This window comes from Theropithecus gelada, chromosome 8 (genome assembly GCF_003255815.1).
Source record: "Theropithecus gelada isolate Dixy chromosome 8, Tgel_1.0, whole genome shotgun sequence".
NCBI classification, from domain to species: Eukaryota; Metazoa; Chordata; class Mammalia; order Primates; family Cercopithecidae; genus Theropithecus; species Theropithecus gelada.
The window spans coordinates 53,573,424-53,588,436 of NC_037676.1; the positions used below are offsets into that span (position 1 = coordinate 53,573,424).

Here is a 15,013-nt window from a genome sequence, read left to right on the forward strand (position 1 = left end):
AAGGATCTAGAACTAGATGTACCATATGACCCAGCCATCCCATTACTGGGTATATACCCAAAGGATTATAAATCATGCTGCTAGAAAGACACATGCACACGTATGTTTATTGTGGCACTATTCACAATAGCAAAGACTTGGAATCAACCCACATGTCCATCAGTGACAGACTGGATTAAGAAAATGTGGCACATATACAGCATGGAATACTATGCAGCCATAAAAAAGGATGAGTTTGTGTCCTTTGTAGGGAGATGGATGCAGCTGGAAACCATCATTCTTAGCAAACTATCACAAGAACAGAAAACCAAACACCACATGTTCTCACTCATAGGTGGGAATTTAACAATGAGATCACTTGGACTCGGGAAGGGGAACATCACACACCGGGGCCTATCATGAGGAGGGGGGAGGGGGGAGGGATTGCATTGGGAGTTATATCTGATGTAAATGACGAGTTGATGGGTGCTGACGAGTTGATGGGTGCAGCACAGCAACATGGCACAAGTATACATATGTAACAAACCTGCATGTTATGCACATGTACCCTAGAACTTAAAGTATAATAATAATAATAATAAAAAAGAAAGAAAAAAAATAATTTTACTTCTTGTTCAAAAAGAGTTAAATGTCTTAAATATTAAAACATTTTTTATCTGGAATTGATTTTGATGTGTAGGGTGATATAAAGATGTAATTTCACCTTCTCCCTGTGGATAATGAGTTTCCCAGAACTATTATTGAGAAGCCATAGTTTCTGCTCATGCTTACACATACTGTTTTTTTGTTTGTTTGTTTGTTTGTTTGTTTGTTTGTTTGTTTTTGTCTCTTTGGTAAGTTGTTAATCCTTGGGCCAATCATACAATATGTTATTCCTGAGTAGTATACAGTAATACCGTCTTGGTATTTGGATGATCTAGGTTATTTTTGGATTTTTGTTATTCCATATGCCTTCCAGAATTATCCTTTCAGTTTCCATCAAGAACTCTTTTAGGGTTTTGATTGGCATTGCATTGATCTATAAATCAATGGTGGAAGAATTAGCATCTTTACAATAGTAAGTCTGTCTTCTTCAATTTCTTACAATGACATTTTATTTTTCTTCTACACAATTCTTGCACATCTTTTGTTAGATTTATTTTTAACTTATACTTTCTCGTCATTTTAAGGAGTTTTGCTTTTAAAATAAAATTAGGCATTTTGTTGCTGGCATGTAGAAAGAAAAATAGTTTTTACTTGTTAATGTCATATCCAATTATCTTCCTGAACTCTTAGGTCTGATAGTTTATTTGTAGATGTTTTTGATTGTGTATGAGGAAAATCCTATTATATACAAATAAAATTGTATGTATTTCTTCTAAAGTCATAACATTTGTTTTCTATGTCTTGCCTTTTTGTAAAGACTAGACCTTCCATTACAACACTGAGTACATGCAATCTTCTTCCTAATTTTCAAAGGAATATTTTGGCCAGGCCCGGTGGCTCATGCCTGTAATACCAGCACTTTGAGAGGCCAAGGCGAGTGGGGATCACTTGAGCCCAGGAGTTTGAGACCAGCCTGGCCAACATGGTAAAAACCTGTCTCTACTAAAATACAAAAATTAGCTGGATGTGGCAGAGCGTCCCTGTAGTCCCAGCTACTGGGGAAGCTGAGCCAGGAGAAGCGCTTGAAGTCGAGAGGTGGAGATTGCGGTGAGCAGAGATAGCACCACAGCACTCCAACCTGGGTGACAGAGTAAGACTCTATCTCTAATAATAATAATAATAATAATAATAGAAATATTTCTAACATTTCACCTTTAAAAATGTAATTTTCTATAGTTTTATTTCTATAAGAAAAGTGTTTTTTGTAGAAAACATTTTATTTCTATATTGCTAAGACCTTCTCTTAATAATTAGTTAATAAATTTGATCGAATGTTTTCCCTGCATCTATTAAAATGATTTGTCCTCCATTAATCTAGCAATATCAGTGGAGTCAGTGGGCAATATTTTTTACAGAGATTAAGATTTTTTTGTCCATAATTTCTTTTATTAATTTGAAGTGTATTTCCTCTTATATTATCTGCAAAACTTTGTTTAAGACTGGGTTGACTTTTAGGACATTTACAGAATTCACCTGTAAATTTGCTGCCACTACTCCTTTCTTAACTTTTATTTAAACAATTAATTTGTTAGTTTTCTAATTCAACACTTTCACTTTTCTGATTTGAAACTTATAATCGTATTTTTATGCTTTACTATTTACCCTTAGTATCTGTGGCATTCATACTTACAAGCCTGAAATTAATAGATTAACCAACCTATTAGCTAACACTTCATCTCAGATACGTAAGAATATTATAAAACTTTAATTCCAATAACCATTTTTCCAACATATATTCCATTGTAAGTCAGTATTTAATTGTATAATTTTATTCAATGTCATACCTTAATGATTACAATTATTATTATTGAATGTAGAAAATATTTTAATATTATCTATATGTTCATCAGGTTCTTTATTCACTATTGAATTTTTTTTTTTGAATCTCAGCTCTTTTAAGATTTTGTCTTTCTTCAAGAAGATAATCTTTAGCCCTCATTCTTGAATGCTTTGATGGGTATACAATACTATATTCTCAGTTTTATTTTCTGAAACTATCTTTACTTAGCTCTTATCCATGAACCAGTTGATGCTTATATAATATTAAATTTACAGTTATTTTTGTGAAAACACTTTGAAGAATCGATTCCAGCATCTTTTGGTTTCTGTTGCTACTGACATAAAGCCTGTTGTTAGTTTAACTGCTGTAAGTGATTTGCCTTTTTTCTCTGACTGTCACTTCACTCAGCTCTCTGCTCAAATGTCATGTCCTTCTAGAGGTATCCCCTGACCTCTCTTTTTAAATGACATGTCCTGGTACATTTTTCTGGCCCTATGCCTTCTTGCTTCTTCATCACACTTAACACTCTCTGGAATACAGGATATTTATTTCCTTTTCTTTCCCTTCAGATGAGAAGCATCTTTTCCAAGAGAACAGGGATTCTTCTGCTGTATTTACTGCTAAGTCACCAGTGACTAAAATAGTGATACCACATGGTTTGTACTCAATATACATTAAATGTATTTTGTACCATGTACCAAATGGTTCCAGAATGTTTGCTAATAATCTTTTTGGAACTACTAGGAAATAAGAAGGTTAAAAATACTAGAATTAAGACACTATGAATTCTAGTATGCTCTACTGCAGATTAATGGCATTGATATTATTCCCCCCAAATTATGATAATCATGAGCATTTATTAGATGAGGAAAGTGAGTCACAGAATTATGACAGAACATAACACAGATCAGTTGCCGTAGACACAATATATCATGATTTTAGCATTCTATAGATTCCCTCTTTACAGAGATGAAGTAGTAAAAACAGGGTACAAAGGAACTCTTTATAAAGGATTTCTAATGATTGAACATCTATACCCAAGAAATATCAATTAATAGATCATGTCACCCAGATAAAGAGCTCTGTCCTTTCCACATTTTATCAAGTATATGGATAAAAACACACAAAAAAGTCTTCACTGGCCGGGCATGGTGGCTCACGCCTGTAGTTCCAGCACTTTGGGAGGCCGAGGTGGGCAGATCACGAGGTCAGGAGATCGAGACCATCCTGGCTAACATGTTGAAACCCCATCTCTACTAAAAATACAAAAAAAAAAAAAATAGGAGCCAGGAGTGATGGCACGCACCTGTAATCCCAGCTACTCAGGAGGCTGAGGCAGGAGAATCACTTGAACCCAGCAGGTGGAGGTTGCAATGAACTGCGATTGCTCCACTGCACTCCAGCCTGGGTGATAGAGCAAGATTCAGTCTCAAAAGAAAAAAAAAAAAAAGTTCTCACCAGTGTTTCTTGTTTGCTTGTTTTTTGTTTGTTTCATTTTTTAGATGCAACATATTTGGAAGATAAAATAATTATACTGGACTCCAGTCAAGAATGGAAAGGTATCGTTGCAGCCTGGTAGAATGGCTGAAATAAACAAGTTAAAATTTAAAAATGTATAAATTTGGGGAATTTTTTTAGATTAAATAAAATTTTCTTTACAAATAGAAGATGTGGATAATGAGAACAAATAATTAGTGTGGAGGCAAGGTGGTGGCAACCAAGAGGAAACAGTATGGAGGCGTGGCAATTCAGACAAAGAACCCAAAAAGAAACAAAAAAGAGGATGAGTGGCCAGCTAAGCTGAGAGCCACCGCAGAGGAGGTGGAGGAAGAAGATGGAGACTGGATCCCAGGCCGTGTTTGCAAGGGGGAGTGAAAAAACAAGGAATGGATTTTCATCTTTTCTCCCAGAGGAATAAATAAATTTCAGAACAAGACATTTTATGCAGGACTTGAGAATGTTGATGCCTCATTCTAAAGCAGACACTAAAGTGGATCGTAAGTATAAATAATTTGTGATTAGCGAGCTCTGTGAAATGAAAAACTGTAATAAATGCATCTACTTTGAAGCTAAGAAAAAACAGGATCTCTTTATGTAGCTTTCAAATTCATCTCATGGACCATCTGCTAAATTCCTTGTTCAAAATATTCATACCCTAGCTGAACTAAAGATAACTGGAAACTGTTTGAAAGGTTCTCAGCCCCTTTTGCCCTGACCCAGCTTTTGATGAATTACTACATTATGGTTTGTTAAAGGAACTCTTAATTCAGATCTTTAGTACACTGTGCTATCATCCCAAAAGCCAACCATTCATGAGCCATGTGTTCACTTTCATCATTTTGGATAATAGGATATGGTTTCAGAAGTTTCATATCATAGAAGAAGATGTTGCTCTTGTAGAAATAGGACCTTGTTTTGTCTTAAATCTCATAAACATTATTCAGGGAAGTTTTGGAGGATCAACTTTATATGAAAATTCTCACCACCAGGCACCAAAAATGCATTGCCATGTCATAATATCCATCACACCTGCAAAATACAGAGAGAATCAGCAAGTGAAAGATGTGCAGAAACTGAGAAAGAAAGTGCCAAAGATCGTTCTTCCTCCTGATCCCACTGTTCAGACCACAGTGGAATAAAATTGAAAATCAACTCCGAAAGGAACCCTCAAAACCATGCAAATACATGGAAATTAAACAGTCTGCTGCTGAATGATCATTGAGTCAACAGTGAAATCAAGATGGAAATTTCAGAACTGTTTGAGCTGAACAATACTACACAACCTATCAAAACCTCTGGGATAAAGCAAATATGGTGCTAAGAGAGAAGTTCATAGCCTTAAAGGCCTACGTCAAAAAGTCTCAAAGGGCATAAACAGACAATGGAAGGTCACACCTCAAGGACCTAGAGAAAGAAAAACAAACCAAGCCCAAATCCGGCAGAAGAAAAGAAATAACAAAGATCAGAGCAGAGCTACATGAAATTGAAGCAAACAAGCAAAATACAAAAGACAAATAAAAAAAAAAGCTGGTTCTTCGAAAATATAAATAAAATTCATAGGTCATTAGCAAGACTAACCAAGAAAAGAAGAGAAAAGAACCAAATAAGCTGAATTAGAAACGAAACCGGAGATATTACAACCAATACCACAGAAATACAAAAGATCATTCAAGGCTACTATGCAAACCTTCATGTGCACAAACTAGAAAACCTAGAGGAGATGGATATATTCCTGAAAATATACAATCCTCCTACATTAAACCAGGAAGAAATAGAAACTCTGAATAGACCAACAGTAAGTAGTGAGATTAAAACAGTAATAAAAAATTTGCCAAAAAATGTCTAGAATTCACAGCTGAATTCTATCAGACACTCAAAGAAGAATTGGTATAGATCTTACTGACACTATTCCACAAGATAGAGAAGGGGGAATTTTCCCTAAATCATGCTATGAAGCCAGTATCATCCTAACACCAAAACCCAGGAAAGGACATAATAGAAAAAGAAAACCACAGCCGGGCGTGGTGGCTCACTCCTGTAATGCCAGCACTTTGGGAGGCCGAGGCAGGTGGATCACAACGTCAGGAGATTGAGACCATCCTGGCTAACACAGTGAAATCCCATCTTCACTAAAAATACACAAAAAAATTAGCCATGCGTGGTGGCTGGCGCCTGTAGTCCCAGCTACTCGGGAGGCTGAGGCAGGAGAATGGCGTCAACCCTGGAGGCAGAACTGGCAGTGAGTCAAGATTGCGCCACTGCACTCCAGCGTGGGCAACAGAGTGGGACTCTGTCTCAAAACAAAAATAAAAAAGGAAGAAAGAAAACTACAGACCAAGATCCCTGATGAATATAGATGCAGAAATCCTTGACAAAATACTAGCTAACCAAATTCAACAGCATATCAAAATGTTAATCCACCATAATCAAACGGGTTTTATAACACGGATGCACAGATGGTTTAACATATGCAAATCAGTAAGTGTGATACACCACATAAACAGAATTAAAAACAAAAATAACATGATCATATCAATAGATGCAGAAAAAGCATTTGACAAGATCCAGCATCGCTTTATGACTAAAACCCTCACCAAAATTTGCATAGAAGGGAAATATCCTAAGGTAATAAAAGTCATATATGATAAACCCACAACCAACATAATACTGAATGGGGAAAAGTTGACAGCACTACCCCTGAGAACTGGAAAAATACAAAGATGCCCACTCTTACTACTTCTATTCAACATAGTACTGGAAGTCCTAGACAGAACAATTGAACAAGAGAAAGAAATAAAGGCCATCCAAATCAGTAAAGAGGAAGTTAAACTCACTGTTTGCTGATAATATGATTGTATACCTAGAAAACCCTAAAGGCTCCTCCAAAAAGTTCCTAGAACTGATAAATGTGTTCAGCAAAGTTTCAGGATAGAAAATTAATGTACACAAATCAGTAGCACTGGTATATACAGGAGCAACCAAACTGAGAATCAAATCAGGAACTCAACTCCCTTGACAATAACTGCAAAAAATAAAATAAACTATTTAGAAGTATACCTAATCAAGGAGGTGAAAGAGCTCTACAATGAAAAGTCCAAAACACTACTGAAAGAAATCATAGATGACACAAATGAATGGAAACAGATCCTGTGCTCATGAATGGGGATAATCAATATTGTGAAAATGATCATACTGCCAAAAGCAATCTAAAAATTCAATGCAATTCCCATCAAAATACCACCATCATTCTTCATGGAACTAAAAAAAGCGATTCCAAAATTCAAATGGAAGCAAAAAAGAGCCTGCATAGCCAAAGCAAGACTAAGCAAAAAGAACAAATCTAGAGGCATCTCATTACCTGACTTCAAACTGTACTATAAGGTCATGGTCACCAATACAGCAAGGAACTGTTGTAAAAATAGGCACATAAACCAATGGAACAGAACAGAGAACCCAGAAATAAAGCCAAATACCTATGGCCCACTGATCTTCATTAAGGCAAACAAAAACGTAAAGTGGGGAAAGGATACCCTATTCAACAAATGGTGCGGGAATAATTGGCAAGCCGTGTGGAGAAGAATGAAACTGGATCCTCATCTTTCACCTTATACAAAAATCAACTCAAGGTTGATCAAGGACTTAAATTTAAGACCTGAAACCATAAAAACTGTAGAAGATAACATCAGAAAAAACCCTTCTAGACATTGGCTTAGGCAAAGACTTCGTGACCAAGAACCCAAAAGCAAATGCAACAAAAACATAAATAAATGAGACTTAATTAAACTAACAAGCTTCTGCACAGTAAAAGAAATAATCAGCAAACAGACAACCCACACAATAGAAGAAAATCTTCGCAATCTATGCATCTGATGAAGACTAATATCTAGAATCTACAAGGAACTCAAACAAATCAGCAAGAAAAAAACAAACAATCCCCAAAAAAGTAGGCTAAGGACATGAATAGACAATTCTCAAAAAAAAGATATACAAAGGGCCAACAAACATATGAAAAAATGCTCAACATCACAAATGATCAGGGAGATGCAAATCAAAGCAAATATGTGATACCATCCTGCAAGAATGGCCATAATCAAAAAATTTAAAAAAAAATTGATGTTGGTGTAGATGTAGTGGAAAGGGAACACTTTTATACTGCTGGTGGGAATGTAAACTAGTATAACCACTGTGGAAAACAGTGTGGAGATTCCCTAAAGAATTAACAGTACAGGCCGGGTACGGTGGCTCACGCCTGTAATCCCAACACTTTGGGAGGCCAAGGTAGGTGGATCACTTGAAGCCAAGAGTTTGGGATCTGCCAGGTCAACATGGCAAAAAACCATCTCTACTAAAAATACAAATGTTAGCCAGGCATGTTAGCATGCACCTGTAATCTCAGCTACTCGGGAGACCGAGGGAAGAGAATCGCTTGAACCCTGGAGGCAGAGGTTGCAGTAAGCCAAGATCGCACCACTGCACTCCAGCCCGGGTGACAAAGTCAGACTCTGTCTCAAAAAAAAAAAGAAAAGAAAAGAAAAGTAGAACTACCATTTGATCCAACAATTCCCCTACTGGGTATTTACCCAGAGGAAAAGAAGAGGTCATTATACCAAAAAGAAACTTGCACATGCAGGTTTATAACAGCACAATTTTCAATTGCAAAAATATGAAACTAGTCCAAATGTCCATCAATCAACAAGTGGATGAATAAATTGTATATACACACACACACACGCCATGGAATACTACTTAGCCATAAAAGGGAATGAAATAATGGCATTTGCAGCAACCTGGATGGAATTGAAGACTATTATTCTAAGTGAAGTAACTCAGGAATGGAAAACCAAATATTTTATGCTCTCACTCATAAGTGGGAGCTAAGCTATAAGGATGAAAAGAGATAATAATGATACAATGGACTTTGGGGACTCGGGAGAAAGGATGGGAGGGTGGTGAGAGATAAAAGACTACACATTGGATGCAGTGTACACTGCTTGGATGATGAGTGCACCAAAATCTCAGAAATCACCACTAAAGAACTTATTCATGTAACCAAACACCACCTATTCCCCTCCAAAAAATCCCATTGAAAAATAATAATAATAATAATTCATGTGGCAGTGACCTCTGGGGATGTTACCAGTGAAACATCATGAATGAGTCCACACCATCCATGAAAGCACTCCCACATTGCAGCTATCCCACAACACTCTACATACCTCACAACACATGTTGCCCTTACTGACCGACAGTGCACATTTATTCAGTATTTACCTTCTGCTTACAAAATATATTTTAAAATTAAAATAATGGCTAAAGTATCTATCTAGGAAGGAAGTTACACATTTGAGTCTGAATTGGGACACAGAGAAATACCTGAGACCAGGAAGGGTCTGAAAACACAGGTAGCAGGGTATTAAGGGAGCTTTTCCATCTGTCTTAGTATTGCTGCTAAGGCCTATGGCACAGGGAGAAAAGTGAGATGTGTCCCAGCCACAAGGTGCAGAGGGCCAGCAGGATTGCACTGCCTCTCCCCTGTGGGGCTTACTGAGCAGATCCAGAGCCTGTCCGACACCACCAGGTGACTGTGGGAGACAGGGTCTCATGTCTTTGGGCAGTGCAGTGCTGAGGGGAAGAGTCCTCATATAATTTGGCTCTGTGTCCCCACCCCCATCTCTCTTTGAATTGTAATCCCCATGTGTCAAGGGCTGGACTGGGTGGAGATAATTGAATCATGGGGGTGGTTTCCCCCATACTGTTCTCGTGATAGTGAGTTCTCACGAGCTCTGATGGTTTTATAAGGGGCTTCCCCCTTTGCTTGGCACTCATTCTCTTTTCTGCCACACTGTGAAGAGGTGCGTTCTGCCACGATTGTAAGTTTCCTGAGGCCTCCCCAGCCATGCAGAACTGTGAGTCAATTAAACCTCTTTTCTTTATAAATTACCCAGTCTCAGGTATTTCTTCATGGTAGCATGAGAACCAACTAATACAAGGCCCTTCATTTTCTTGGATATGGAGAAGAGAGTTGCCTTCCATAAAATTGAAAGTGTCACGCAGAAGTGGAGACTAGCATTTACTTCCCTAGTTAGATGTCTGCTTGGTCAGTGGACTTGATGACATGGTAGAGGTGAACAGCAGCAGAGAACTAGAAAGCAAAGGCAAACCTGAGAGACAGAGCAGCATGGCAACGTGACATGCTATAACAAGTCACTGCCAATTTATTTTAGTGCCAAAAAAAAAAAAAAAATGACATCCATGCACAGTTTTTTCCTAATATGCCTTCTCCATGAACTTTCTGAAGTCCCTCAGCACTGGTACAGAGAGAGATCACTGTGATGATTACAGATTGATCACTGTGGTGGTTAGTGGTAACCACAGAAAATGGTGACTTAAGCTGTCTTTCAGGTAATAAATGCTCTGTAGGACTGTACATTGAGTGAGGAAACCCTGTTAGCTGGGGTTGGTTCTAAGAGGACGTAAGATTGGCTGAAAGACCAAATGCTGGAGCTGGATGCCTCACATCAGGGAATAGAGTACTGGGAGGACTTCAATATGGCCTCTGAATAATACATACATGAAGCCTGGGAGCTGGCCACGCAGAACACCCTGATGACCAAGCAAGGCCACACAGCAACAGAAGGAGAGGTCGCCACACTGCTAACTTCCAGTCAGCAGGCTTTTCTCCTCCCTTTTTCTGTACCCTCACTGGGAAGGACACCTCCAGAACAAAACCCATGTGACATGGACCCAGGGTCACTTTTCCATATGTCTATTGAGTTAGTCCCAACTCTTTTATTATTGAGTTACTTTCTTTACTGACAGAAAATGCTACGCTTTTCATGCATTAATTTCCAGATAAAATGGAACAAATTTGTAGATTACATATTGTTTTCTAATATGCCATCTGGGTATATTTTAATTATTGTAGGTTTATCATGCGTTTTAGTATCTAGTATAATTAGCCCTCCTTGATTCTGGTTCTTTTTCAGAATTTTCTTAGTTATTCTTTCTTACGTCTCTTACCTAATTTTGGTGATTTGTCACTCAACTCTATGTTAAATGACAGTGATGAGAGTAGAAATCTTTGTTCTGTTCCTTTCTTTATGAAAATATTATCTTATTCATTGATTAAGCAAGATTCTAGCTAATGAGTTCAGTAGACCTATTTTATGTTAAAGAAATATCTGTTCAAAACTATGTTATGAAGAGTTTTTGATGAGAATGAATGTTGAATGTTTAACAAATGCCTTTTTAGTAGCTATGGAAATACTCATGATTTTTCTTCCTAAATCTATTAATATAAAATATGTCAATTAATAAAATATATTCTTTCCTACTACTGTTTTGTTCTTAAATTTCTGGAATAAATGCCACTAATGTTTTGAATGTGCTACTGGATTCTTTGATACTGATGATTATATTTATTTATTTTCAATTTGGATTTTTGTGTGGATATGTAAGAGCTTTGCTTTTTTATCTTTCATTAATTCTTAGAGCTTTATTATCAAGATTATGCTTGCTTTTAAAAAATACTTTATGACATTAATTATTTTCTAATCTTTGAAGCAATTTAAATAACATTGGAAATGTTATTTAAAGGAGTGATAGTTCCTCCTGGAAAAGCGCCTGACCACATGATTTACGAAACGTAGCTTTTCCACAGGTTTAACACATGGAATAATTAACAACCTCTACAGCCATGCCAGAGAGTCATAATTTGAATATCTGTTCTGCTCTGGTCTCTGGCAACTTGTTTTCTCCTTGTAACATTCTGTTAGATTTCTCTCTCTTTTGACATAAATTTTTATTAATTAGATTTTTCTGTAAAATTAGTAATTTTATCCATTGCTTACAAATATTTGCATATAATTATCCAAAATACTAGTGGAAAAAATAAAATGCATAAGTAAGGGTTAGAAGCACCTCTGGAGTGAAAAGACACTGTCAAAAATGCATGAGGGATATGAAGACAGATATGAAAAAAGCCGGCATAATGCTCTGAAAACAAAGAGCTAAAAGGAATTGAAGACAAAGAGAGAGAGCTAGACATTTGGGCAAAGAAGATCAACAGATGAGTGGCACCCAATCATTTTGGCCTCAGGAACCCTTTACTTTTAAAAATTATTGACAAGCACTAAGATCTTTTATTTATATGGCTCATATGTGCATCAGAAACTAAAACTGAGAATTTAAAAATTTATGTGCTCGTTTTAAAATTGTGATTATAAACTCATAGCATTTTTAAATAACATTTTTATGAAAATTATATTTTCTAAAAAATGTAGTGAGTAGAGTAGCATTGTTTTACAAATCTCAATAATAGAAGAACTGCTTCCAAATTCAATCTCTTACAATTAGTTGTTTTGATTGAAGTCTATGAATAAAATATTACCTCACAAACACATGTTTTTAAAAGTATAGGAGTATTTTTAAGGATTTTTCAGATAATTGTAAACATTCTTTGATACTATACCAAAATTTGACAATTGGTAGCTTCTTTTGACAATTGCCTTTATGACACAAACTACTGAAAGGATATGTATGTAAAGGTCAAAATTTAATGAAAGTAATATTTCCCCATTTCATCAATAACAGCATCAAGTTACATTACCTTTCTTTTTTACTTTCTGCTACAAACAAAGGATATAATGATATACTCCTACCATTTGGCACCCACTGTCTTGGTTCAGGCTGAGGCTCCAGCAGTTTTACCCACCATGACTTTTGCACCATCAGCACAAATGTCAACCCAGCGAAGAGGCAAATTACTGATACTATTAGGAGAAAGTTTTAACCTAGGAAATCCCCTCAAGGGTCTGGGGATCTCCCTCAACCAGCAACCACGGAACACACTTTGAGAAGTATTGCAATATACACAAAATGTGGAGGTTCCCCAAAAAGAAACAAATAATGAGACAGAAGCAATATTAAAACAATTAATTCAAGAGAACATTCCTTAAATAAAATAGTATTTGATTCTTCATAGTAAAACAACAACAAAAACAACAACAACAACAACAAAAAAAAAACACCTAATACCCAAAGGAAATTCAACACTAAGACATCTTAGGCAGAATAAGACTGTCAGCACATGAAATTCATGTGCCCAAAATATAGTCAAGGAAGCCGATTTCTAGCTGGAAACAGATGAAGGTTCTGCAAAGTATTACTGGGAACAGGTACTGGGGGGAAAATGTTGCTCATAATCTCAGAGATAAAATGATTCAACCTGCTATACTTTTTCTTGAATTCATTCACTCTTCCCTTCCCACCACTGTGATTCTAGTTTATAGATCTCGTATCACTTGGTGACAGTAGTAGCTCCAGTGGTTTCTGACTTTCATTTTTCTCTATTCCACGCTATCCTATCCTCTTTAGGTTAACGAATATTCTTTATACATATGTATATACATATATATATTTTTTTGAGATAGAGTCTTGCTTTGTCGCCCAGGCTGGAGTGTGGTGGCATGAGCTTGGGTCACTGAAACCTCCTCCTCCAGGGTTCAAACGATTCTCCCTCCTCAGCCTCCCATCTCAGTCTCCCGAGTAGCTGGTACTACAGGCACATGTCACCATGCCTGGCTAACATTTGTAGTTTTGGTAGAGACAGGGTTTCACCATGTTGCCCAAGCTGGTCTCAAACTCCTTATCTCAGGTGATCCACCAGCCTCAGCCTCCCAAAGTGCTGAGATTACAGGCATGAGCAAGTACCACACTCAGCCCAGGTTAACGAATATTCAGAATAATCAATGTGATCAAGACTTTCAATAGCTTCATAGTCTGAAGTCTAGATCTGATGTGTTCCAATTCAACTAACCATCCCAACTAACTCCTTCCATATGGCTCTCACTATTCACAAAATCTGGTGCTACACTTAGGGCCCTTTGTTCCTTTGTTCTCTAAAAAACTTGTTTGCTTCCATATTCATGCCAATTGCTAGTGGCATTTTCTCAACTATGGATATTTGGTAGATTTACCAAATTTTCTATATATGCCAACTCCTAGATTAAATAGTGTATTCTAATACTAATTTCAACAGGGGCAACTTAGAGTGGTCTTAGAGAGTTGAGGAAGCCTCCTTAGGGAAATGAAGTGGCTTCTAGATTGAGATCTAAAGCATCAACAGGAGCAAGTCAAGTGAAAGGATTTGGTAATGGGGAAAAATCAAGATGAGGCTATTTGATGTCCTTACCTCATATTTGGTTTTAATAATATGTGTGGACTTACTATTGGTCCCATTTTAAAACATACAATGTAAATACCACCTAATTTTTGGATTTTACTTGAACACCAATTCAAAAGTAGTTTGAAACATTCTGCATACTCGCTTTTGTTATTTCCTCTTAGACAGAAAGGTTTGCCAGGGCACATCATAGCTTGACACCTTTCCACAATTGCGTTTTCAAATCTTCCCACTCGTTTGAGTTGCTATTTGCACATCTTCCCTACAATCCTTTTTCCCTCTCATAGAACCTCAACTTCCTTTAAAAAAAAAAAAAGTTTAGTATGTCTAAAATACAAGGGGAAAGTAATTGCTAACAGACCATATGTAGACAGTAGCTCTGTGTAGGGTTTCATCTGTGTTCAGGCATCATGAACATGTCAGCATTCCCAAGGCTTCTTCTCACACCTACATTGACGCATGCAGCAGAGCTTTGCTTTTCCTTCCCCTATGCTCTCATCAACATATGTTACCTCTGAATTGAGATCTACTACGTCAGAACAAATTGTAGCAAATTGTGGAGAGACTCGGGAAATTATATTTAAATGTACAGCAGTGCTGAAAACGCAGTTTAGGTGCTGTGCATTTTGTAATTAAGTTCCATCATTTCACCATAAGCCAGAAACTAAGAAAAAATTTCAATAGTAATTAATAACAACCATTTTTCATTTTTATATTGGAATTATCTTTAAAAATTCAGATCTTAAATTTTTTCCCTTTTTACCTCTCAGTTGACAATAAATTATGGATGAATAACACAATCTCATTCCACAATATATATTATGTAGGATAAACCTAAGTACAGTTGTCACATGAAGAGTCTGAAGGGAGTGTCTTTACTGTATTCCTAATACCACTGAGCATAA

The 15,013-nt window shown here is 36.7% G+C and overlaps 1 protein-coding gene across 1 annotated transcript in view; it reads right to left on the bottom strand.

Moving 5' to 3' along the window:
• Positions 1–15,013, bottom strand: part of PXDNL (peroxidasin like) — a 496,832-nt gene that overhangs the window by 109,020 nt on the left and 372,799 nt on the right. The window lies entirely within an intron of this gene.